The sequence below is a fragment of the Schistocerca nitens genome, chromosome 10 (assembly GCF_023898315.1).
Source record: "Schistocerca nitens isolate TAMUIC-IGC-003100 chromosome 10, iqSchNite1.1, whole genome shotgun sequence".
In the NCBI taxonomy this organism is placed as follows: Eukaryota; Metazoa; Arthropoda; class Insecta; order Orthoptera; family Acrididae; genus Schistocerca; species Schistocerca nitens.
In genome coordinates this window covers 160,729,463-160,755,242 of record NC_064623.1, presented here as the reverse complement: position 1 = coordinate 160,755,242, position 25,780 = coordinate 160,729,463, and the positions used below count along the sequence as shown (strand labels likewise).

Sequence of the window (25,780 nt, the reverse complement as noted above, 5' to 3'; positions counted from 1 at the left end):
TACTGAGACTGCGGTCTAATATGCGCTGTACCATGCAGGCATAGTTACAGTATGCATGGTTTCCTCCTCGAGGATGGCACTGTTCTTCATACGTCATGCCCTAGCGCTCTCTCCTGCCGTAGTAATTGGTAAAGTTGTGTCCGATTCACTTCTCTTGCTGTCTCACCCTGTAGTGGATGTGATACAGCGGTTTACACAATGGTTCCGTATTCGAATCGACAGCTTGCCGACATGGTGTTTACTTACGGAAAGGCAAATAGCAACTGGCGGCAGGCAGCAAGGTTTTATCGGGAGACCTATCCCCAGCCGACAGCAACCACCAGCATTCAGTATTTGCAACAGTGTTCCGCCGTTTGTCTGAGACAGGGTCGTTTCAGCAAGGACGTACTCGAATTCTTCGGACACCAGACTTGGAGGAAAATGTGATTCATACTGTGGAATTCGACCGCCGCATCAGTGCCAGGCAATTGTGCAACCAGTACAGGGTAAGCCAGACGACCGTGTGGAATAGTTACTACCCTTATCACTTACAGCATGTGCAGATGTGGAGACACTGGAGCAGCTTATTCATGCTGCCTTAGACACTGTTCGGATGCAGCCTGTCCGATGTGAGCGGGCGAGTACACACATACGTTGAGGCACACCGAAACCATTTTCAACACTGACCGTAAATGTGGCTACATGGTACACAGCATATGAGTCTGCAGTCTCTGTAACAATATATTATTGAATAAATGTCTCTAGCTTGAATAACCATGCATTTCTGGACCTAAGTTCATTGGACGTTTTTTTGTTCTGTATCCTTTTATCGACCAATTCCTAGAGTTTGTACATGGTGGAAAACATCACCCTGTGTTTGAATAACCAAGAAGAGAAAGAAGTTATATGAAAAGGACGTTTTCGTAATCAATTTAATTCCACTTTTACTGTATTTGTATCGGTAGCAAATGAAGTTGAACTCCGAAACAAGTGCTCGTTTGCTTCCTGGTACTGCTTCTTGTTCGTTAAATTTTCAGCTTTCAACTCATACTCGCGACATTTATATGCGCACATTTGCACAAAAACTTATTTACGTGTTATTTCAAAAATGGTTCAAATGGCTCTGAGCACTATGGGACTTAACTTCTGAGGTCATCAGTCCCCTAGAACTTAGAACCACTTAAACCTAACTAAGCTAAGGACATCACACACATCCATGTCTGAGGCAGGATTCGAACCTGCGACCGGAGCACGTGTTATTTGTTAGCCCATAAAAGTCTCCAATGAGAAAAGAATCAATGCGTGCCATCTTATCTTGGTCTTGTCAACAAAGTGGACGATTCGAGGATGAAATTTTCACTCGCCAACAGTGTGTGCGCTGATATGAAACTCCTGGTAGATTAAAACCGTGTACCGGACCGTCACTCGACATCGAGATGCTTGCCTTTTGCGGGCAAGCACTCTAGCGACTGAGCTACCCAAACCCAAGTCAGGACCCGTCCTCCCAGCTTTACTTCAGCAAGTACCTTGTCTCCTCAATATCCTTTCTTCCAGGAGTGCTATAGTCCGATTCACGAACGATGGCGGTTCGCGCATGTCAAGACATGGACGAGTATTGCGTTGTTGACATTTCCAGAGCATAGCAGAGCGCTCAGAACACTACTGATCTCTCATTGGCTGTCGGAGAATGCGTGACGTAGGTGCGCAGAACAAGCCTAAACTCGACCGCCATCGTTCGTGACTCCAACTATAGTCTTGCAAGGTTTGCAGCAGAGCTTCCGTGGAGTTTGGAAAGCAACAGACGGGGTACTGACGGAAGTACAGCTGTGACGAAATGTCGAGAGTCGTGCATGGGTTTTTCAGTTGGCAGAACACTTGCCCCCAAAAGGCGAAGGTACCGAGTTCGAGCTTTGGTCTGGGACACAGTTTTAATCTGCCAGGAACTTTCAGAGTGAATGATTATCGAAATGTCTAACAAACAGAGCAGCGTAGAGGTATACCTGCACGCAGAATATGGACCTTGTTTTATTAGATTATCAGTTCATTAGTCTCAATGTAGTTTACACATCTTCTCTCTTTCAAACCTTACCTATGATGGGTCATTCAGTGATGACCGATAACAGCAATTTTCAGGGTAAAAGAAAGACATAATTTTTAAACATGTTCCAGCATTGTGCAACGCTATAAAAGTGATTAAGGGAGTGGTCTCAAATGCTTAGACCCTGTAAACTGGATGTTTTGTTTTTACTAGTAATATCCTAATCTGTGATACAAGCAGGCCTACCCTTCCAACAGTAGCTTATTTGCTTATTTTCTCGGAATATTTATTGTCATTGTATCTATCAGTTTTCCAGGAATAGCCGGCCGATGTGGCCGAGCGGTTCTAGGCGCTTCAGTCTGGAACCGCGTGACCGCTACGGTCGCAGGTTTGAATCCTGCTTCGGGTATGGATGTGTGTGATGTCCTTAGGTTAGTTAGGTTTAAGTAGTTCTAAGTCCTAGGGGACTGATGACCTCAGATGTTAAGTCCCGTAGTGCTCAGAGCCATTTGAACCATTTTTTCCAGGAATAACCAAACATGTCAGAATGGGAACATACGTCTAATATGATAAATTACCTGACTTTAAATTAAACACCCGAAGTGTCTATAAAGACCCAACGGCCGCCGTGTCATCCTCAACACAGGCGTCACTGGATGCGTATTGTGGTGTCACCGGCAGACACCACACTTGCTAGGTGGTAGCCTATAAATCGGCCGCGGTCCGTTAGTATACGTCGGACCCGCGTGTCGCCACTATCAGTGATTGCAGACCGAGCGCCGCCACACGGCAGGTCCAGAGAGACTTCCTAGCACTCGCCCCAGTTGTACAACCGACTTTGCTAGCGATGGTTCACTGACAAAATACGCTCTCATTTGCCGAGACGATAGTTAACATAATCTTCAGCTACGTCATTTGCTACGACCTAGCAAGGCGCCATTATCAGTTGCTATTGATCTTGTGATTAATGTACAGTCAAGAGCGACGTTCACCATTTATGGATTAAAGTTAAGTATTCCACCAGCTACGTCCGTTTTTTTTCTAAATTCTAATTCCTTGACCTGTTCCAGACCTCACGCCAGCCTGCGTGAGCTAAAACGCGTGCCTTTCGGCTTCATCTTGTATCCCGGTGTTGACTCTCCTGCCAACCCACAATACGTATATGGAGGGGCATGTGGTCAGTACACCGCTCTCCCGGCCGTATGCCAGTTTACGAGACCGGAGCCGCTACTTCTCAATAAAGTACTTGACTTTACCTTTGAATATCACTTTGAGGTTTTCAAAGTACATAAGCCTATACCATTTTTGTGATACATTAAAAGTTAGTTGGTTTCATGTTCCATGTATCATCAATAAATCGTAATGTTATGTAAACATTTTATATTACCATCAACTTGTTTGTAAATACGCCTCCGTGTTGACCATTTATTAGTTCTTTCTTTTTAATTAAAGACAGGAAGATGTTAGTAATTTCTACCCATCACCATTTACACATTACAATAATAGATAGTCTTGTGCGGAATTGGAGAAGTTGTCAAAGAGAAACGTTTCCAGTTCAACTTCAAATTTTACTTTGCTGTCTGTCGGGTATTTCGTATCTGTGGGTAAATGACCAAAAATTTTGGTTGCAGAATAGTCAACCTCTACATGCGCTACAGACAACCTTATATGTGGCGCAACGAATGTATTTTTTCTTGTGGTATTGTAACTATGTACATCATTGTTCCAGTTGAAGTGCAGTGGATTATTTACAACAATATTCACGAGCGAGTATCTACACTGCAAAGCGGGTAATTGCCATTCACATACCGAGCAACAGGCAGGCACGATGAAACGAGTGTCCACTATAGTTTTGGGCCAAAGCCTTCTTTAGAAAGGAAGCAAAGCAACAGCTACGCAGAATGAAACGACCGTTCCCCAGAAAGGAAGCAAACCACCTACACAAAAACGCACACACACATGACGGCTGTCTCCGGCTGTTCTAGCCAGAAGTTTTGTTAAAGAGGAAAGAAATGTGAGCAATTGCTACATCCGTAAACAACGCAAGCTACCATTTTCGATAAAACAACTGCACGCCAGGTGCTATTTGGGATACAAGCACAGGCGTCGATGGATGTCTCCAACGGTCGGGGCTGCACACGGCTGTGTCGCTGTGAGCGTGGGGTTTGTAATGTGGGGACAGCACTCCATCATCGAACTTACATGCGTCACTGTTGCTCGGAATCATGCAGCTGCAGCGCTTGCTGTGAACTTTACGAGGCGATTCACTGATGCGACGACTGTCATTGTGTACCGAGATCAAATACGCTACTTAGTACATAGTATTTGTTGCTACAAAGTATATTGGGTATGAAGTAAAGTTATCAGAAACAGTTGAAAGAAATTGACGCTTTTTGAAATTTGTAAACAAACTACAGTAGCAATTTCACTTTGGCAGTTTTGATATTTATAACTTCCAATATTTTCACTAGATATGTTTAATTGTAAAATTAAAGCAAATCGTTTCGTGTGTTGCTCCCAAGCGGCGCTTTAAGTAACTCTTCCAGTGTCGCCGAAAGATGGCAGCTCAATTTCCTGCCGTAGAAAACAAGACATTAGGACGTTGCCGTATCAGCTTAAGGTAAAAGGTAAATGAATGTTCCATGATGCCTGCTGAAGGTACTTATTTTGGTTCTTGTATATAAACGCAGGAGATAGTGTTTTTCTTTTAATAGTTTTCCACAGAGTAAATTTCTGGTGTCGAAAACTTCAAAATGCAGTCTTGTGCTCGGCAGAATTGTAGCAGCAACTCTGTCAAAGATACCAGGCTATTCAGATTTCTTACGGGAAATAATCGGAGAATAAAAATGTGCACAAAACATTAGGAATGACAGAAACCAAATGCTGTTCCATTCTCTAACTACTTTTTCTAGGGTATAGTTAAATAGCAATGGAGGGAGTCCAGCTCCTTACCATATACCAGTTTTTATCTCAAAATTGCCTGAAAGTTCTCCCATGAATTTGACTTTGGAGTAAGTGTTTCCATGGGTTTCTTTAAGTTAGTGGTTTTGTTGTCTAGGTTTAATTCTTTTAGTGTAGAGATGAGGGATTGCTGGTCTATTGAGGTGTATGCTATGTGAAAGTCAATGAAAGTGATTACAACTGATATTGCTCTTAATTTATGATATGCCCTGAGGTTGCCGAGGTTTAATATGTGTTCTGGGTAGTATCTCAGTGTCCTGAAACCCACTTTGTATTCTCCAAGTTGATGGTCTAATTGGGGTTCTGCCATATTTAGTAGAACTTTACGTAATATCTTGTATGTTACATCTAGGCATGACATCCATAGTTGTTGGATCTGTTTTGGATCCTTTCTTACGGGTAGATGAGAGCTGTCTTCCATTCAGCTGGGAATACTTCATTTGACCAGATTTTCTTAGAGATGTTTAGGATAGAACCCAAATCCAATCTCTTGATTATCTCTGCTGGCTTTACAAACGCTGTCTGTCAACAACATATCTAGTAGAGCTTTTTTACTGATTAATATTTTTTAATTTAGGCGATAGTATCTCACAACCTTTACAATAATTAGGGCCCTTATTGTGATGTGAGTATTACAATTATACTTATTGTATTGTGGAATTATGACAGCTACAACCTGTGTTGAAGTCAGTCGATAAAATTGTCATGTTAGGTTGAAACTGTGAGACGAATAGCTACATATATGTGCCAGGCAACACAATGTTTAAAACTGCCACTGAAAAGCTACTCTATGCTCAACATCCATTTGAATGTTTTTTTTTTTTTTAAATAAAATAGTATGTTCCTTATGTATTTTCAGTCCCTGAAATGATACAGATGAGCCATGTGAACTGCAAAAGGATTCATGTAGCAGAACTGAAGAACCACGTGTAAAGTTGCAGTTTTCTAAAAACTGCGAGAAGTAAGGATTTTTAGAAATGCTACTTTTGGTTTTCAGACAATTTACAAGTCAGAAATGTTTTTAGTACACACACACACACACACACACACACACACACACACACACACACACACACAAAATCATAATCTCATTTTCCCAGTACCATAAACTAACAAAATAGGTTAAAACAAATTCCCCTGTACAAATAACTAGCACATACATCATTCTTGAACATTTCTCATGAGACCAGTTACTTCAATGTACAGTATAAAAGCGTTATGTGAAACATTACTTCACATTTACACCTTCCTTCATTCTCATAACTAAGCACAACTGTAATAGTAATTAATAAACAATTAGAAAATTAAACAAACAGAACTGCAAATAAAAATAACAATATTTTGACTGCACTTCAAACAGTGTCCATCAGCTAGTGATCTCTACCAGATCACATAGAATCTACATACACACTGGCATCTGATGCCATTTGCACATGACTCATACTGCACGTCTGTTCAGCTGTTGCAATTCCAGTAGGCACAATGTAAGGTGCTATGTCTCAAACACTACATAGATATGCTAAATACGTGCATTCTCATTGTTTTTCCTGTCCAAAAATGGTACTTGGAGTGGGTGTTATTTAATACAATCTTCTGGCTAAGATTCACATTCTAGGGAATCTGTGATGCTTTATTACAGTATTTAAGGGATAATGCTGAGCACATGATAAGGGCTCTTTGTGTATGATGTTTCTGATGCAGATTATCATGTCAGTTACACTGAAAATATATGACGACACAAAATTCAGCATTTGATTCCATAAGTTCCAAAACTTCTCACCAAAATATAACATAAAACCAAATATGAGAAATATTTACAAATTCTACATACCTTACCTCTTTTTACATGTTAGGATTTTTTTTAGCACTGTTCAACTATGGCAGAGTATGTTAGAACCTGCATGTTAGATTCACCTTAAAAGATTATATCATCCATAAATAAAAGAGCATTTATACCTTCTGTTTCCACTTCCTTGGTGTATTTCACTATGATATCGATGGGTGTGATGAAGAATAATGGGGAAAGGGAAGCACTCTTTGTTCTAAAGCACTTTCACTTTCTGACTTCTTTTTGTACACTGCAACTGCAGAAATGGATAAAACTACCATAGTGAGAATTGCATCAGTTACACAAAGTGTGAGATTGACGAATAATATCCATTAAGTTACTAGTGCATAAAATCACATGGGTACTTGAGGCATGCCAAATACTGTGTTTGTGATGGTGACTCTTCTTCTAAAATAATATACTGTATTTTGCTTACAAAGAAACCTTCAGACCAAGTTATGTCTCTTTAGATATTCCATGCACATACATTTTCTTCAGCAGACATTAACTGGTTGCAAATAAAAATATTTCAAAAGTCAAGCAACACTGAATCCATCAAATTACGTCTATTCATTGCAGTTAAAATTATGCTTGTGAAGAGCACAGGCTGAGTGTAACATGGCTGGTGCTTTTAGAATGCATGCTGGGTTCCATATAGAATGTCATTTTGTTTTGGGTAGAGTTAATGAATGAAAATCTGCTCCAGTTGCTGTTGAGAACTTTATTGAGACCACAACCTGTTTCAGTGAGCTTCATCTGGTTCTGAAACAGCCATAAATATGATTAGTTCTTTTGTTTCACCCTACTTTGGGCTATGTTAAATTGATCAACTTTCAATTTTCTGTGGTCTTCTTTTAGCCAAGTATTGTTTCATTCTTTCTGATCTTGCTTTACTTTGCTCTTTAGAGGCTTGGATTGTCTGTTTAGTTTTCATTTTGGCTTGGAACCTCTCTTTCTTGGTCCCCTCACCCCCCCCCCCCCCCCCAATCCTTCTCCATTTCCTTAAACTAATTTGCTTGGTTTTCTTTCTTTTTTGGTGCTAAGGTAGTCAAATGTTTTTGGGGGTTCATTCAGAGGACATGTCCATAAAAATCACTTCTTCTTTTTTTCCTTATTGGTCTTAGAGCTTTTTGGTAGTTTGGTGAAGGGTTGCATTTATTTATATGAATTAGTTTGTTGTTGTGGACTTGAGGCCAAGGACTTTTCTAAATATCTACCTTTCTTTCATCTCCAGCCATGGTTGAAGATGGACAATGTTTCAGCTTCATACAGGGATTGCAGTTTGATTACTTTATTGTGATGTCTTATTTTTGCATTCCATTACAGGGACTTTTTGTTGTGTGTTTCTGGTGAGTTTGAAAACCAGTTCAGCTTTACTTCTTCTAGAGTCCATAGCCTTTTTCTCAAGGGCATTCCAGCTGATCCAGTCTCCAAGATATTTGAAGTCTTGGACGATCTCAGTTTTTTGTTCTCCCGTTTTAGAATGTTGTGGCGGCTTTTTTATGTTTGTCATTACTTTGGTCTTTTCAAAGGAGATTTTGAGACCTATTTTTTCAGCTTGTTTTAATAGTTTAGTGGTCTGTTCTTTGGCTCCTTCCCAGTTCTTGGCTCATAGGGCCTTATCATCTGCAAAGACTAGAGAGTTGACTTCAATGCCTTTTTCTTTTATTTCTAGTTGGATTCCACTATGGATCTTAGTGTTCCATTCTCTAACAACTTTTTCTAGGACACAGTTAAATAGCAGTGGAGGGAGTCCAGCTCCTTACCATATACCAGTATTTATCTCAAAATTGCCTGAAAGTTCTCCCATGAATTTGACTTTGGAGTAAGTGTTTCTATGGGTTTCTTTAAGTTAGTGGTTTTGTTGTCTAGGTTTAATTCTTTTAGTGTAGAGATGAGGGATTGCTGGCCTATTGAGGTGTATGCTTGTGAAAGTCAATGAAAGAGATTACAACTGATATTGCTCTTAATTTATGATATGCCCTGAGGTTGCCGAGGTTTAGGATGTGTTCTGGCTAGGATCTCAGTGTCCTGAAACCCACTTTGTATTCTCCAAGTTGATGGTCTAATTGGGGTTCTGCCATATTTAGTAGAACTTTATGTAATATCTTGTATGTTACATCTAGGCATGACATCCATAGTTGTTGGATCTGTTTTGGATCCTTTCTTATGGGTAGATGAGAGCTGTTTTCCATTCAGCTGGGAATACTTCATTTGACCAGATTTTCTTAGAGATGTTTAGGATAGAGTCACCACATTTTTGTTAACATTTTTCCAAAGTTCAGCTGTGATTTGGTTTTCTCTCGAGGCTTTATAGTTTTTGAGATTTGAAATGTTTGTCTGTAGTTCCTCAGTGGTGGATGGTTCGGAGCTAGGGTCGGTTATTGTTGAGATCTTGAAGTCCATTTTTTTCTGTGGATTCTCCACTGTTGAAAGGTTTCCAAAATATTCTGCCAATATTTTTCAACTATTCCTGTTACTGTGGGTAATATTTCTGTTTTTGTCTGGGAGCTGGTGGGCTGTATTTGGGTATTTCCTGTTTCAAAGTTTTATAAAAGTTACTTATGTTATTATTGATAAATTCTTCATTGATGTGGAAGAGGAGTTGGTCTTCATGAGCTTCTTTTATTCTTTTGATATTTTTGCTCTTAAGTTTTAGAAGTTTTGTCTGTTACATTCATTTTGTCTGTGATTGCCACTGTTGGCATGCTTTTCTTCTTAGTTCAAGGAATCTGTCACATTCTTTTCTCCACCAGGCATGTTTTTTGGCTTTGGTTATGGGAGCTAATTGTTCAGCTTTACTTACTAGGTTTTCTTTTATTTGTCCCAGTTTTGGTTTTGCATGTCTTCAGTTGTGAAGGGAAACTCATTGGAGTTTATTATCTTTTCTAGATCATGTTTCTTCTTTTGGGGTTGTTGGCTCCATTTTTCTGTGTTGGGATGATTTTGAGTTGGCTCCTCTTAGGATTTTGACATTTTGTGTTTATTTATGAAACTTTAATTTGATTGCCATATGATCAAGCTAGAATTCACCAAGTGTGGGTTTGGTGAGACCCGTGTTCTCTGTTTTTTGAAGTAACTTTTTAAATGCTGAAGTTAAGGATCATGTTGTGTCCTTGGCACAATTCTATCAATCTGATGCCATTTTAGTTAGTCCAGTTATGTGCTAGGTAAGTGCCAACAATTTTTTTCTTTTTTTCAGCTTCGAAGACCCTCAGAAGTAGGACATTGTGGTTTTCTCGGTTGCACACCATCATTGAGTTGGTCCCAAAAACATTCCACCTTTTCTTTGTCCTTTCTTTTGTCTTCATTTATGGGGCTATGTGCATTCATGATGATGTACACTTTGTTAGCAGATGTGAAGGTAAGTGTGGAGAGTCTTTCACACTGTGATTCGAAGTTTATAATGGATTCTAAAATATTTTATATTATTCTGAAGCCAGGTCCAAGGTGCAGTGTGTTTTCAGTCCCTCCCCCCTTCCCCTTTGTATATTCTGAAGCCTCCAGAATCAAAATTTTTTCATTTAAGAAACTCGTTTCTTGTAGGGATGTTATGAGAATTTTGTGGCTCTTGAGGGGTGTCTGTAAGATATTTTAATTTTCTAGTTTTTAGAAAAGAATGTATGTTGAAAATAGCTACGTAATTTGGTTTTCAATACTTAATCTTGCTTGAGGTTCCAAGACGCTCAGACTTATCTCCGTGTAACACTGCAGACTCCCCAGAAGATTGTCTGCTTGCACACATTTTTTCCAGTGGATTGCCCACCTGGAGTAATTTGTTTCGTATCACACTTTTCCATGATTGGTAATATTATGTATGGGGTTGCTCTTATGGTTAGAGCCACTTGTTTAGTCACTGTTGTTAGCCCTGGAGGTTTTTCTCAGCTGCTCCTAGCCTGGGGAGCACACCCTGACCAAAAGCTGCCAAATCTGGAAAGAGCTGCCATTGGATTTTGATTTGTGTAGGTCCACAGGTGGTATTTTATTTCTCACAAACCCTGCATATCTGCAGAGCCTTCTCCTATCCGCCACCTGGGGACATGCCTGGTAGGAACCAGAAACCCATCTCCAGGGATGATTAGTTATTGTTGCTATTATTATAGGTGTAAGTTGTGACACAGTTCCATTCTTAATCACCAAACACACTACACACACGCATTGCAGACTTCTGGACTGTGAAAAAGCTACTGTGCTCCTTGCATCAGCTCCAGCCTGTACAAGAAGCAGATTCCATGCTCACATATATTCAACTATGATCCTTAGCCCATCTGAATAGCTGTATCAGCGTCCTCCCATGTTGGGTGAGATGTTGAACTCAGGAGAATGACAAACATTACTGACATGCACTTTACATTTTGACACATGACTTCCTTGTGAAAGCAGTAATTGATTGTCTCGTATTCAACTGTGGCTAGGTTTTGTCGCCATCCCATTTTATTACTACCTACCACCCTGAATTATGCAAGTAAGCTTTAATTGTGTAGTGTGCATTATTTATGAACAGTGTTGTAGCTATTTCTTAAACAGATGTATTTTAGCAGTCTATTTCATTTCCATTGACAGTTTATTATGCAGTTTTACTCTCTGATATAAAATGTGTGTGTGTGTGTGTGTGTGTGTGTGTGTGTGTGTGTGTTTTCATGGTAAATCCAAGCTCAAATAGTCTCATTTTCTTCTGTGTGGGGCCCCACAGCCTCAATTAGTTTGAAGAAGGACATTGTTCAGTCAGGCTATGTTTAAAATATTGTATTTTTATTACTAGTTTCAGATGCCACCCATACTCAAGATTTGCACTCCTGGAGCACAGCCGAGTCCACCCAGCTTTTCAGTTTCCCCCATCACTGCGCTATTCTGAGGAGGTGTGCGAGTGAAACAGCTGTATGATGAAGGCTGCACATATGGGGTACTAAGGAAGATGTGTTTGCAACACACTGCGATTACTTGTGAGAGGTGAATATTTCAGTATACTTACACAAGTAGGAGTTTAGCATTTGTATTTATTCTCAACTGTGCCAAAGCAATAGCTTTCATTACTTGATTAAGTAAGTACTTATATTGTAGATAGCTGTAATATGGTGAACAAACTACAGAAAGTTTATGTACAGGTATTTAACATGCAGTTATGATGTTCATAAATTTATATATACATTTTGATTTTAGTATATCTAAGATCTGGAACTATCATTCATGATACTGTTAAACACATGGAGTTACACAGATCAAAATCTGTTAACACTGATAGGGCTTTCCTCACAAGCACCTTCTAACCAAACTGCGTGCCTACGGAGTATCGCGTCAGTTGTGTGACTGGATTCGTGATTTCCTGTCAGAAAGGACACAGTTCATAGTAATAGGCGGGAAGTCATCAAGTAAAACAGAAGTAATATCCGGCTTTCCCCAAGGAAGTGTTACAGGCCCTCTATTGTTCCTGATCTATATTAATGACATAGGAGACAATCCGAGTAGTCGTCTTAGATTGTTTGCAGATGATGCTGTCTTTTACTGTCTTGTAAAGTCATCAGATGATCAAAACAACTTGCAAAATGATGTAGATAAGATATCTGTATGGTGCGAAAAGTGGCAATTGACCCCGAATAAAGAAAAGTGTGAAGTTATTCACATGAGTACTAAAATAAATCAGCTAAATTTGGGTTACGTGGTTGGCAGAACACTTAGAAGGTGCAACAGGTCTACCAAAGAGACTGCTTACACCACGCTTGTCGGCCCTGTTCTGGAGTATTGCTGTGCGGTGTGGGATCCGCATCAGATGGGACTGACGGATGACATTGAAAAAGTACAAAGAAGGGCAGCTCGTTTTGTATTATTGTGAAATAGGGGAGATAGTGTCACAGACATGATATTTGTATTGAAGTGGCAATCATTAAAACAAAGGGTATTTTCATTGTGACAGGGTCTTCTCATGAAATTTCAATCACCAGTTTTCTCCTCCGATTGCGAAAACATTCTGTTGGCACCCACCTACATAGGGAGAAATGATCATGATGATAAAATAAGAGAAATCGCGGCTCGCACAGAAAAATTTAAGTGCTCGTTTTTCCCGCGTGCTGTTCGAGAGTGGAACGGTAGAGAGACAGCATGAAGTTGGTTCATTGAACCCTCTTCCAGGCAATTTATCGTGAATAGCAGAGTAATCACATAGATGTAGATGTACGAATTTCATAACAGAAAAAAAAGATTTATGCACTGATGTGTGGAACCACAGACTGAAATAACATCAGCATCTTGTCTGTGCAGTCAAGAATAGTGCTCATGTGGTAACATTTATGAAAGTCTTGTAAATTTCTGGATTTGACAAACAGGCCCTTAAGATTGGGTATTACACTGTACGCCTATCAACTCAGGTTGGAAGTAATGAAGTACATTAGCCAGGCAAAAGTGAGATTGTTCTGACAAGCAAATCGAAATCTGTATTCTGTCATGCAGTGTCTTGGAATCTCTTGGAGAACTCATTACGAAACATGTCAACTACTCAAACATAGTCAGTTGTGTCTGGTCCACAAATGACTGCCTCGAGTTACGAGAAATGTTCCATGTTGTGAATTTGAAGATGATTTTTTTTTCCACTGGATTAACTTTTGTTTGATACTGTCAATCTTGTTTGCCATATCTGTTGCCCAATGATTCTGCCCTCACCTTAATACCGTTAATGAATTCAAATAATTGATATCGACCATAAAAAATTTTATCCCCTCTGTGCTTAGCTTTAACTCAGTTTTTTCCTAATTGCCGCCTTTAGTGTAGTCATGATTCACTGTCATTCATCAGAAGACAAATGCATCATACTGTGTGTGTGGTTTGATTTGTAGTGATGTTCCAGTAAGTGTTTTTCCAGCTTACAATAGTACAATAACATCATAAGCACTTTGCGTTTTTCTTTTAAACAAGAGAGATACAGTAATTCCCATTTGGTGGCTTCACCACTGTAGGCTTTTTTTAACAGAGGAGGGAGCGGAAAGTTTGCAGACAGCATAGTATTCCTAATGCGGAACATATAGCTGACTTAATTCAATAGTATTGCCAGCAAACTCCTTGGTGTCTGCTTTGTTCTAGCGGCATCCAGCTGAAACCGTCCTTTTTCTATTCCTCTTTACCTTTCAGCCATACTCACCACTGCGCTCAGAGCAGGAGGCTGGAGTGCTGTTTTGCCAGGCCTGTTCCATAGTAACGGAAGGGGACACATCATTGTTGTTTCACAAAAAGATCATGTGCTGTGCATATTTGTGTACAGCAATGGTCATCATTTTGTAATGGTTTACCACAAAGCACACTATATACACTTGTTCCTGTAACTATCACATGCCCATGTCTGCATGAGAAAATTTTTAAATTTTCCCATGCAGTTATGCACAAGTGACAGTATCTGGAACAAGTGTGTACAGTGTGATTTGTGGTAAACATTACAGGATGATGACTGTTGATCATGCTGTGTACAGATATGCATGGCACACGATTTTTTAGGGAAATGACAATTTATCCACATACGATGCTACAGATGTACCCAAGAGTGGGCAGCATCTGAAACTAGTAGGGCAAATAAATTGTTTGAAGCACAGTGCATTGGAGTAAAGTCATCCTCCAAATTGCTCTTATTCTGTAATTGTGTATAGAACAATTAGTGAAATACTTGGTAATGTTTACCCTGATATATGCCACCGATTGGTAGATATACTTAATTGGTGTAATAAAATACCAGGTTTTTTAACAGCTCTTTACAATGAGCCCAGCTATTACTTTTAGCTATTATTCTTACAGAACTTTTACGCCATTTAAAAACTATGTCACTGTTTTTGCCATTGATCTGCAGAAAAAGATCCCATAGCTAAGAACTGAGAGCATGTAGGTATAGTATGTCACCACCAGACAGCAACTGTTAAAAACTGATGCCAAAACCCTAAGAACATAACATGCTGATGACATACTTTTTCCCACTGTCTTTGTGTGCTTATTCCACATTTGCTAACAATGTTCATCCCTAAAAACTTTGTGCTTGTTACAAAATCCATAGAGTTATCGTCTATGCCTAATGTGAGAAAGTTGTTTCCCCTCTTCATGCTGAAGTGTAATGGCATGTTTTTTATGTTCAACATTAATTTATTATGTAATATGCAGTCTTAATCATCTTTTAGGATTTTATTTGCTTTCTGTAATAAGAGTTCTGGTGTTTCATGAACTTAGCACTTGCTTAGTAGTATTTTATTGATGATGATGATGAGGTGGTCCCATACTCCAAGGAGCATAGGGGACGATGCGGGAGACACCTGCACCGCCGTACTATGCAAGGTCCTAGCGGAGGTGGTTTGCCATTGCCTTCCTCCAACCACAAAGATGAATGATGATGAAGATTAGCAAGTGTCAAAAACTTTGGACAAGTCTGAGAACATGGCTCTGATACAGTCATCCTTATTAACAGTGCAGTACAGTATTCTGAATACTGTAATGGATGTTACTGTGCTTCTCCCACTTCAGAAACTAAACTGTGCTTCATTGAAAAGGATGTATTTGTTCATGTAATTCATGCCTGGCAAAGTGTGGCTCAAGATTCATTTCCTTCCAGCAAATGTTTTCTCCCCTCCAACTTGTCCTCTGCACTGCCATCGCGGCCTCAGTGCAGCCACAGCCACGCCGGCCAGTTGCAACAACAACAGTCAGTAGTCCTGGGTTGTGAGCCATAACTACCACCAAGAAGCAAACGTAAATTCTTATTATTTAAGTTATCTGTAACACTTGTTAGAAAAGCTAATTCTGAAAAAGAAAGTGAACCATTCAGTTCCTTTTCAAATTCCAAAGCATTAGATTTTACCTATTAAACTTCTAAGGGAATAAAGAACTACATGGTTTACTGCACTCAACCAACAATTTACGGGATTAAGAAATTTACATCCATACACTGCATTATCTTCTACCAAAAATTGCTTAAACTTTCGATGAAACAGTCATAGACTGTCGTAGCATATTATCACCATAATTTTTGTTAAATTTTTCATTGCGGACAGCATTCTAACACGTTTACCGTGTAGTGTTTCCTGTTCAATAGCACAATGAAAAGTAATTTATTCCATTTTTTCATAACTGGCCAACAATGCAATTTACACTACGATGATAGCTGGTATATTACCAGTATAAACTTCAGAGCATTTTTGAAAACAACGAAGTTTGTCAACATACTTTCAACAGCATTAAAAATACCCAAAGCTGTTGCTCCTAGCAATGAAAGTAAAGCAAGTAATTCTTTGTGCAGAGAAAAGTAGTCTATTATCATGTGTATAAAAATTAATTGTAGACTGAGATCTGTGGCATCAGTATTCCTGACTGACAGTCTGCAATTAAATTATTCAGTTTCCTGCTATGACCCATCTCAAGAAGAAGAGTTTTACAGCTTTAAGTTACGAAGCAGCTATTATTAAATAATAGTGACATCATCACAACCAAATGCGTTTTGACATATCTAATACACATTCTTTTAGGTATACACTGTTCCTGAAGCATTTCTGATCTTTTTCGAATATTGAGCCTACCGCTTACATGTAGTTAAACACTCTTCTCCAAGACCTGATAGTTTAGGTAACTTTTCTATTTATATTTTTAACTTATCCACTACAGAACATTGTTCATCATGAGAGTAACGCCCATGTGTTCCTTTACGGAGTGAAGAGAAAAGTCAAGCAAGATTAATACTAAATGAAAAGCACCAGTTTGCTTTCATTCTACAATACTGTAGAACAAAAGCAAGCTGGTGCTTTTCATTTATTATAATGTTGTTCTATCAATAACCAACAGATGATTCTGTTAACAAGATTAATACTTTTGTTTGACTTCAGCACATTTTACATATTAATCGTTCGGAATTTTCATTGCAATTGTGTAAAAAAAAAAAAAAACCTTTAATAACCAGAATAATAGTCACAGTAGCAATAAAAATAACTTGAGCAGTAGACAGATATTGAGGAGAGTAAATCTGAATAAATAAGTGAGAGCAGCTGATGCATATCAAGGTGAGAGAGCATACCAGTATGCTTCCAGGAAGCTGTCGAAGGAAGATGGTGCCTCTCTTGACTGTAGGGGGAAGCACTTACTGGAGGATAATAGCTCATGAGCCATGCTTCGCCAGGCCTGATGTAACGCATTAGTCTCTCTTTCATTATTATTCTTTTTTTTTTAAGTGAAGACAGAAGTGTAACTGGCATGTACAGTTTTCAATGCTTTCTGCGTTACCTTTCATCAATAAGGGTTCAGCTCATTGGAGCTTGTATGCTGTCTATGCATGCTTTCCAAATAAAGACAGGAATCTCATTATACTTGTTGACTTGTGGATGTAAGGTGCGTTTACAATATCATGTGCCCAGTAATATTGTCAAGATTATATAAACTGTATAACTCATAACTGTCCATCATAGTGAACGGTGGGAATGAGGCCGTGCGTGATGGTAATTATAAATAAAATAGCCACTGGCTGTAAGGATGTTTTTATAACTATTCTGTCCCAGTCATTTTTGGATCTACCTTAGTATGTATATAATCCATGCTAAGTATTAGTATCTCAGATCACAGCTGGCTGTCAACTGAATGGCAAGTGTGCACAGCCCATTATCACAACTCTACACAAATCAACATCTCTTCAGTGGACAACAGGCTACTTAGTCACCTTACATAAAGAGTGTCTGTTTTATTTATAATTAGTACTATAGAACTCATTATATAGTTATTCTTTAGGTTTAAGATGATTCATGTCTCAACATCTTCATAAATTCCAACTTGCATGTTTTGCAAATGAAAAGGTAAAATAGATTCCACAGGTCTGTGACTAAAAAACTGCATAGGACTTTTTAACATTTTCCTATAGATCTCGACTTCCCAAAAACAGGAAAAATATTCAAAAAATTCTATCACATAGGTTTTTAAGTATATTGCAGTATTTATATTCATTAGTAATGAATGTATGTATTTTTTAAATTCAATAATTATTAAAAATTATGTCAATTACAAGTGATAAAATGAACTTAAATTTTAAAAATTTACAATGTTAATTATTCTTTGTTACCACTTGCAGGTTTTACCATGAACTCCTGTAGACATATTGCTATTAAAGTGAACAGTGCTGTTGTTTCTGTCTAGTCATGGATGCAAGAGGTGGTGTTATTTCTCCAAACAGTTTTTGTTATATCTGTGGTGAATACACTATTAAAAGTCAACAGAGAAAGATAAGTAATTTTGCGAGGAAAGTTTATTTTGCTTACTTTTAATTAAAACTTGGTGATCAAGGTAAACCATGGACCCCGCATAAGGTGTGTAGAAGATGTGAAGTTCATCTTCGTTTGTGGTTTAAGGGTAAGAAAAATGCATTTTGATTTGGAATTCCTATGATATGGCGTGAGCAGAAAAACCATACCACTGATTGCTACTTCTGGTCAGTTGACATAAAGGGATTCAATTCAAAAAACAAAAGAAGCATGAGTTATCCTAACCTTGTCTCAGCTACACATCCAGTGCCCCATAGCTCTGAAATACCTATCCCACAGCCACCTTCCAGTTTGGATAAATACCCAAGTGAGTTAGAGGGCGAAGTTACATTACCTCCTCAGGGTGAATCGAGCTCAATGATCTAGTAAGAGATTTAGGTCTTTCAAAAGACGCAGCCGAACTGTTAGGTTACAGATTAGAAAATAAAACCTTTTTATCATCTGGCACCTCATTTTCATGGTACAGACACCGAGAAAAAGAATTTACCCAGTTTTTCACAAAAGAAGGAAATTTAGTTTTTTGCAATGATGTGAAAGGACTCGTGCATTGCTTTGATATGCAGTATGACTCATCTGAGTGGCGCCTATTCATTGATTCATCCAAAACTAGTCTTAGAGTAGTATTATTGCACAATGGAAATAAATTAGCATTGCTTCCAATGGGACATTCTGTGCATATGGATGAAAACTATAGCGATTTGGCCATTATCCTCGAAAAAATCAAATATCGGGACCATAAATGGATGGTTTGTGGGAACTTCAAAATACTCACGATGCTTTTGGGTCAGCAGGCAGGATACTAAATACCCATGCTTCTTATGCTTGTGGGATAGTAGAGTGAGCCAGAGAACAGCACTGGACTAAAAGTGATTGGCCACCCTGAGAAACTTTAAAACCTAGAGAGAAAAATGTTATCAATACTACTTTGGTACCGCCAGAAAAGGTTTTGTTGCCCCTCTCCACGTCAAATTGGGGTTGATGAAACAATTTGTAAAATCGCTGCAAAAGGGTGGAGACTGTATACAAAATTCTTGAAGCTGTCTGAAGCAAAGTTGAAAGAGGGAGTTTTCACTGTCCCCAACATAAGAAAACTTTTAACTGACACCCTCTTTGTGGAAAGTATGAATGAGAAGGAAAAAGAAGCTTAGGTATCATTCAAGGTTGTATTGCAAAAGTTTTTGGGAAATACTAAGGATCCTAAATAAAAAACCATTGTTCAACGGATGTTAGCAGCATACGAAGCTCAAGGCTGCAAGATGAGCTTGAAGGTCCATTTTTTATACTCCCACATAGACAGTTTTCCTGGAATGCTGGGAGCTTACAGTGAAGAACAGGGGGAGTGGTTTCACCAGGATGTCTGTGACTTCGAGAGATGTTACCAAGGAAGATGGGATGTCACTATGCTTGCTGACTTCTGTTGGGTGCTTAAGAGGGAGACTAAAGGTGGAAATCAGAAAAGGACTCAGCAAAGTATCAAGGAAAAGGAGGAAAGGTTTCATAAAGAATATGAATAAGTATAATATTGTTACTATGTGTCTCAAAATAATGTTCCATTGGTTGTAAAAAAAAATATGTTTGATTATTTTGAATAAACAAGTGCTTTTACCAATTTTTGTGTTTGAATTTGCCAAAAAAAAAAAAACTTATGTGACAACACTTCCGAAATCAGCTCATTCTAAAACATATATTTCAGTAAAAATATCTCGTGCAACTGACAAAAAAATTTTTTTTGCAGACCTATGTTTTTAGATTTAATAAAATTGTAAAACATATTTACACTGGAAGTGGCATCAAAGTAAAATGTAAATTACTCTAGTGTGCAAAAATTGAACGGTAGGAAATTACAGAGATCATTAACATTGCTTGGATGTATGGTGGACAGCTTACATGTAGACACAAATATGAATCTTTTAGGTAACTTTAAATGAAGCTATGAATGACAGGGTAACTGTTGTCCAAGAAGCTGATGTTTTTAAGTGTACTTCACTCATTGAGTGGCTTCTCACTGATGGTTTCTTTCATAAATTTCTAATCCTCCATATATGTTCAGAGAGTATCCCATCTTCATTGTGTGAAGGATTATGAGGTTGTTTCCAATGCTGTGCATTGAGTGACTCTCTTTTATGAGTTGAACTGTGAAGATGGGTTTATTTATTTTTTCCCATTTTTAAATTCTGTAAGATTTATACCCTATATGTACTGAAATCATACATTTTTTCACCTTCTATTAGAGACAAGATTTATATCTGTCATATTTATGACGGTTTTAAAAGCATTTGAAAATGGCATAATATATATGCCAAGACTGTTAGTGGCCTCAGTAAAGTTCTCAACAGCAACTGGAGTAGTTTTTTTAATTAAACAAACAGTTACCTAGAATGACAGCTCTGCCATTGCATGCTGTTGTTGACAGTTCATTACAATTGGTTGTAGCCGATTGGGTGATAGTATACAGTAGCCAATGAGAATCACTGGAACAGAATATGTCACAATTTCTGAGGTTATGGTTTGGTTGGGACCTAATAGTACAGCTTAGATTTCCGTGAGTAAAAGAGGTTATTGGCTACTCAGTGCCAACCCATGATTCATTGCGGTCTCTTTGCATCATTCATAATGATAACAATTGTCAGCAGCAGCACACAACAGAAAAGCTACAGACACCAGGAGTGTACTTTCACTACTAGATTTCACAATAAAAGTGAAAATGCCAGCCATGATATAAGAACAGCACACACAGATGTTAACATGTAATAAATTTCTTTGAGGCCATGGTTATCTCATCACAGACAAGACATTTTATTGTACTTAGACATGTGTTTCACATTGATGTAACACCGGTAGGGCAAAAAATTCAGTACAAATAAATAAGTTATCATTAACAGAAATAGGTAAATTTGGTATTTCCACATTGATTTTTATGGAAGTTCCTGTATTGTATTTTCTAATATTATAGTTCTCCTATCTTGCTAAAATAAATTAAAATATAAAGCCAAACAATCAGTCCAAAAGATTAAATGATCTTATAATCCAAAAGTAACATAAAACTAGAAAAAAATTGATTGATTAATTATAAGTTAAGTATACGTTCTTATTTCACAAACATGTTCAAATAAATAAACTGATAATCAAGAAACATGAACATTAAAGAAGAATCCAGATGTTAAAATGTTTATTAAAAGTGTGCAATGCAGAATACTTTGTGAAAGTGAGCACCACAGGAAATACTGGTTTAATGTACACACTGCTAAACATGGAGCCAGAGAAAAAAAATTGGTGATGTCAAAATATGTTATAAATGACAGAGCAATTGCAACCAGAAGTAGGTCTCTCTTCAAAAAGATACCAGAGTTAGTTCCTGAATAACAGGATGTTACAGTTTCTATAATTAATTTATTTATTGCAATCTTATTTCCTTTCACCCATCCATTATTTCATTTACACCTGCTCACACTTCACACACTGTACCAAACAAATTTGTTTATATTTTGTGTTGACTTTCACTGAGTTAGTACTCATCCATTTTCCTTCTTTCGCCAGCTAATTTTCTCCTTAAATAGCAATAAGCTAATAAATAATACTACTTTTCACAGTAGGATGTGGTGGTATTTCGCTTTCATATGCTGGGTTTTCTCTGGCTGTTATTGATCTGAAATCTGTTATGTCAGTATGTTAATATTCTGTGAAGCTGTCAGCATTTATTTTGATGTAGTAATACTCTTACTAGTCACATTTTCCTCAGACAGAATTCAAATTATGTTACTATTTCTTTCTCCATGACAACTATGTATTCAACTTGTGACGGCTCACCTTCTTTATTTCTTCGTTTTTTGTCCTCTGTGTCGACGTACTGGCTGAAAAAATGTACTGTCTACTGTAAATGATGTAGCCGGCAGGTACGCATTTGCGTTTCACAGATATTTACTTTCACTTTTCACAAACCCCCATATACAAATTTAATAAGGCCAGTGCACTATTGTTTCACTTTCGATAAGCCTCATTAATAGTTTTCAGGTGAACATCCACATACTGCTACAATAGTTTACTGTTGAATATCTCTGAGCAGTAAAACCATAACCACATAATTAATAGTTCTTTCAGAATAATCAGGTACATGTGGAACAGACACAGTCATTGTTTTACACGCGGCCTAACTGTGTTACGCTTATTTCACAGTTGCATTGTTGTTGTTCTAATCAACACAGGTTTCTCATCTAAAACTGCAATGGACTGACTGTCTCGGGACCAACAATTGGGCCCTATATATCCTCACAATAATAGGTACTGAAACTTCACATTGTTCAATGTTTAATTAATAGAAATTACAATTAAAACTTAACTCATTGGATTATCTGTATACATTGAAAAATTCATTCCTTTTAACAGTTTCTTCTACTACAAGGTTTAGGCCGAATTCTTTGTTTAAATGATGAAATTAACATATATCATTATGCAAACAATACTTTCGACAAGACAGTTAACTACTTGGAATTAATTAAGGGCTGGCATTGCTAACATTTTTCGAATAGAGCCGAATAAATAATTAAAGAGTACTATTAGTTGTTCCTCCAAATGTTTATAATTAGTACAGGATTTATATTTGTTTATACATCAACAATAGAATTTAAGTTCCAAAACAATGACTGATTTCACCCTATAATGAAATATATTAACTAGGAATAGTCAAAATAAATTAGAAAATCAATTACATACATAAAACTAAGCACAAAATTAGATCTTTTAAAACTGAGGGCCCACCTTTCTCTTTTGTGAAAATGCATATTACACTCGCGTATGTTAATGGCAATTAATTCAAAAATGAATTTTAAGGAGTCAGGTGGCAAAACAAGAAGGGAAGTAAAAATATCCCAGCTTGCTTTGTCACAAACTGATGCAGCTCATTCACAGTTTGGTCATTATCACATTACATTAAAAAATATAGTTTTCCTCCACTGCAACAAAATATTAAGCTTTCTAGCTCTGTGTTGTGTAATGTTTTTTCAGCTGTCAGTCTTTCCAGAATAAATGAGGAACGGCGGATGGTAAAGAGTAAATCGCTGACATTGTGAAATAACAAAGAAGTTGCCTCTGTCATGACGAGTTGCTCACACTGGTGCTGTGCGTGTTGCCATGCATTCCATATGATGACCCAGGGCCTTGCTAACTTCTCTTCACAGAGTTCCTGCAGCAGAAGGTTGAACATGTCTCATAAGAGTTCCACTTACCTTTCATCATCCACAAGACGAGACAACAAAGAGTGGGTAAATGACAGTATGCAGCCAGCAGTTGTGAAGACATCATAATAAAAATAGTTAATTAAATAAAGATAATCAAATATTTTCTTGTTCTGTTGCCTTAAAAGATTGATTGTATGGTACAGTGCTTTCTGTAAAGAATTAAATGTGAAACTGCATGCAGTGGTTAAAATTGTAATCAACATAATTTTTGTTCATCAGTTTGTGCTCTTGACGAAATTAGCTTCAAAACTCTAATTAATGTACAAAAATTACTCAATAGAGCTACCATAACGTGGTGAACCTAATGGACAGCAGTGTTATGAAATTTTATGCACGACTAAAATTGCTTATTGTTAAATAATAGAAAGCTTTGTTATAAAACTGGTTTTGCGTTAGTTCATTGATGTTTGAAAATGGCCACAAACTGAAAATGGACAGTTATGAAATAAAGTTCAGTTGTGTAAAAAATTTTCTGGAAGCTCATGGCAGACATAAAAATTGGTTTCAGTTAAAACACTTCTTTTTTATTTTCAAACACAATCTCAATTACCTTCACACTATACCAGTTTTGATCTTCAGATACCATTGTGCAGGACAACTAAAGTGACTAAGTGGCAATGCTTGGTCACCCTGCATAGTAACTAGATGTGAAATGGGCAATTTGAGAAGGTCAATATAAATCCTCAGCACAGATGAAATATGTTATTGTGTTAGAAAAAAAGTATTTCGAAGTCAAGGATGTCTGTAAAAGATATATGAAAATAATGTCATACTTTGTAAAATGGTTTTGACATTCAGTTATATGTGGTGTCCCAGTAGGATTGGTCAGGGATATGACAGGAACCATTATTTGAAGCAAAAAATTACTGTAATCACGGACTCTAAAATGTGTATCTTGTGAGCTATGGGCACGTGGTCAGAAGAAATGTGTTCCATAATATCAAACTTGAAGAAATGCTCATAGCTCTTAAGATAAGCAATTTTGAACCACTGTTTACTAACTTTTTTACTGTGAATGACCATTCCTCCTGGGACACATTGTATAAACGACATTTTTTTTTCTGGAAAATACTGTTTGTTAATGTATTTCTAAAGAAACTGTGATGCTATGGTATGATCTGCAACATCTGTTGTCATCTTTTACATTAGATTAATATTTCAAGGCATTTGTTAATAGCAAATGGAAGGATACAGCATGGTCAGGACCTTAGTCAAAATACAGTTTAGTAAAAATGAAAGCCTGTATTTTTTACGCTTCATTCCAAATAAATACTAAAATTAAAATAATTTGTTTTCACATTAAAATGTTACATAAAATTCCCTCAAATGCTGAAAAGCTGTACTTTGATAACTGTGTATGTTTATTGGTTAGTACCGTAAGCTATACATTAAATGGGCCAAGGCACAGTTACTTGTATTATGCCTTTCAAGTTGAAGTTAAGTGAACTCTATAGTGTGAACTGATAATGATTAAATGAGTACAATATATCACTGTGTTATGGAAAGGAAAGCCTAGAACTTTGTTACAAACAAGGATCTGCAGGTTACGTTTATCATTATTCATTTTGGCAACTGTCCATACACTTGGGGTCATAGCATCAGCAGTGATAAGCAGTCACTCTTCAAAATTGCTGAGGGTCTCACTGAGGCTTTTGCAGACCAAAATTTTCCTCCCCACCCCACCAACTGGCTGCAAAGGAGTGCCCCCCTCCTCCTCCCTCAATACAGTACCACCCAGGACTGGAGCAGCTGAATCATGTTTTCTGTCACAGTTTCAGCTATCTTTCTGTGGGTTGTAAAATGAGAAATATTGTCCCCACTCCTCCAAAAAGTAGTATTCCACCACCTACCCATCCATCCTTTGCAATATCAGAGACCTACCCACAATCCCAATCCCTTGCCCCATGGCTAATATCTTAGACCCAGATAGAAGACCTGTCCATACAGCCTTGAACTACACTTACTCCAGTCCTGTAACAGGCATTTCCTACTCCACAAGAGGCAGGCCTGCATATGAAAGCAGTCAGATGGTCTTAGTTGCAAACACTGCATAGTATTCTACATGATCATGAATGTTAACAAGCCGTCTGCATGAATGGCCACAGTCAACTGTTTCTGAGAGGCAACTAGTTCACCCAATTGCCAATCATGCCATACAACATGCTGTTCTAGGCTTCAATGACTGCTCTACTGTGTGTGCTATCTAATTCTTCACACCAACACCAGCTTTTTCTCAACTGGAAAAGAGGGCATAGTGCTCCCCCCCCCCCCCCCCCCCAACACACACATCTGGTTCTTATAACACATATATGTAAAATATCAAAATTTGTTGTCAAGTTTTAATTTTCCAATACCAATGTTCAGAATATAATTCAAATAAAGCACTGTGTTATGTCAGATGGCCACTTTTTACGACTTCTGCAGTATTTTTTAGCAGCAGGCACAGTGGCTGCACCAAAGACTGAGACAGCATGGAGTTTTA

At 37.8% G+C, this 25,780-nt stretch overlaps 1 long non-coding RNA gene across 1 annotated transcript; it reads left to right on the top strand.

The window, feature by feature from the left end:
• Positions 1–4,568: 4,568 nt before the first annotated feature.
• LOC126210282 (uncharacterized) lies at positions 4,569–23,152 on the top strand. The gene is made up of 3 exons (XR_007540636.1): positions 4,569–4,644; positions 11,569–11,756; positions 23,066–23,152. It is a non-coding gene; the product is annotated as an uncharacterized LOC126210282 (long non-coding RNA).
• Positions 23,153–25,780: the final 2,628 nt, after the last annotated feature.